The sequence below is a fragment of the Chenopodium quinoa genome, unplaced genomic scaffold, assembly GCF_001683475.1.
Source record: "Chenopodium quinoa cultivar QQ74 unplaced genomic scaffold, ASM168347v1, whole genome shotgun sequence".
In the NCBI taxonomy this organism is placed as follows: Eukaryota; Viridiplantae; Streptophyta; class Magnoliopsida; order Caryophyllales; family Amaranthaceae; genus Chenopodium; species Chenopodium quinoa.
This window is the reverse complement of record NW_018742904.1, coordinates 757,955-760,143: the sequence shown is the minus strand read 5'-3', so window position 1 is coordinate 760,143 and position 2,189 is coordinate 757,955. Positions and strand designations below refer to the sequence as shown.

Below are 2,189 nucleotides of genomic sequence, written 5' to 3'. Positions count from 1 at the left end.
TTTTCACTCAAAGGAAATTTATCTCTCAGATGCTTAGCGTACATACATACTTCACAACCAATATATAAATGATCTTTACTACTACTAACATGAGGAATTAACTTAACTACTTTTTCGGAAGGATGACCAAATCAACGATGCCATAACTCCAAATTGGATGTAGCTTCAACACTTGACACAAATTTCGGTTTGCTAAAATAGTATAGTCCATCTCTCCTAGTTCCCGTTCCAATCAGCTCCTTCGTTTGGTCCTGTATAGCACAAACATTAGAATCAAATTGGACAATAGTGTGTAAATCATCATTAAGTTGAGAGACAGAGAGTAAATTGCAATTCAAGTTTGGAAAATAAAGAACTCCGGTGAAGGTTATTTTATCCGACAAATGAACTGATCCCATCAAAGTAGCTACCACTTTTGCACCATTCGGCAACCCAATAGGGCAATCAAATTTTTTAGTGTCAAATAGCCAAGAATTATTTCCAGTGACATGATGAGTTGCGCTAGTGTCGATAATCCAAGAAGAGGCATCAAACTTACCGGTCAATCTATTTTCTGGAATTTGAGATTTACCGACGACTCCCGCAATAGCCTTCCATTGCTCCGGTGTAAATAATTGCCCCAAGGCTGAAATAGTTGAATTATATGAAGAAGTCAATTGGCAGCCACATTAGCACGTACCTGTCCTCGTCCCTGCCCTGGCTTTTTGTTCTCGGGCCTACCCACAAGTTCATAACAATGACTCTCCGGATGCCCCTTTTTCTTACAATACCCACACACAATGTCTACCCAGCAGCTAGAGGTTTCGTGTCCTATTTTGTGGCACTTATTGCAGACGGGTTAGTCGTAGTTTCGACCCTTAACATGAGCCGCACCTGCTGCCACCTCAGACCCTGTACGCACAGCAAACCCAACAACCTCAGTGGGTGTGAATTCAACTTCCTGTTTCGATAAATGAACACGTTCTTCTAGAGTCACTAACTGGTACGCTTTGTCAAGACTTGGGAGTGGGTCTTGAGACAATATATTTGTGCGTAAGGGAGAGTAAAAATCAGAATATAACCCCATTAGAAAATCATGTAAACGTGCTTGTGCTCGGCGTTATTCGTGCAGTTTCCCAGCCGAACAAGAAGCACAACAAGAGCAGGAAACCAACGGCTCGTGACGGTCCAATTCCTGCCACAAAGTATGGAGCTTGCCATAGTACACAGAAATAAGCATTAATTTTTTTTGCTCACACTTTGCGATTGAAGAACGCAATTGTTGAATACGCGGAACGTTAGTTTGAGCAAATCGTTGCTTGAGGTGATCCCAAAAAGGTTTAGCTTCCCTGAATTTGGACAGAGTTGATTTTAATCCGAGGTCTATTGTATTGGTGATCCATGAGATGAGCATTGCGTTGATCGTCGTCCAATCGGACTTCGTACAAGGGGGTGATGGTGTATTGATCGAGCCATCTAAAAATTTAAACTTTCTTCGAGCTTCTAATGTTGTTTGAATGTCGGCGCCCAAGAGTCATAATTGTTTGTTGTAAGGCAAGTAGGAGTAATGAAATCCCCTGATTGGTCTTGCGAACCGAGGTAATATGGTGAATTGAGTTCAATTTTTGTAGGTGGTGGTGGTGGTGGTGTTTCATCACCGCCAGCCATGGCTAATAATTATCTTTCAAAGAAAATTTCTTTGGCCTGATACCATGTAAAGTTGTGATAAAACTTTGGCTTACTTTCATCATTCATCCGCAGAATATTTATAATACAATATGCTTAGTTTCCTAAGCCTCACCAAACCGTGTACAGCTGGCAAGCTAAAGATAATTATGGCAAAATATATCCTAGGCAAACTAAATATTCACCAAAACAAATATGCTCCTAAATATTTCCTAATATATCTCAATAATTATTGATTTATTTGGTCATTGTTTCTTTTTGTTGCATGGTAATAATATGAATGTCATGTATATACGATTCTTAAGCCTTTATATATTATTAGTTTTTAATCAATTTTATTTGGTCACACATGTATTTTAACACAATAACTTTTATATGTGGCTAGCCACAATGAGGTTAATCGATTAATTTATGTTCTAAGGGTTACTCGATTTGTGTTGTATGAGTTACTTAGTAAGTAATATAGGGGTTACGTTGTCAATGATGTAGTTTTGTAGAGGTTACTTTGTTATTTCATAGTTACT

The 2,189-nt window shown here is 38.8% G+C and overlaps 1 long non-coding RNA gene across 1 annotated transcript; it reads right to left on the bottom strand.

Moving 5' to 3' along the window:
• On the bottom strand, positions 1-1,721 carry LOC110727318. The gene is made up of 2 exons (XR_002512518.1): positions 539-1,721; positions 1-251 (listed from the first exon to the last, which is right to left on the bottom strand). It is a non-coding gene; the product is annotated as an uncharacterized LOC110727318 (long non-coding RNA).
• Between the last annotated feature and the right edge of the window lie 468 nt (positions 1,722-2,189).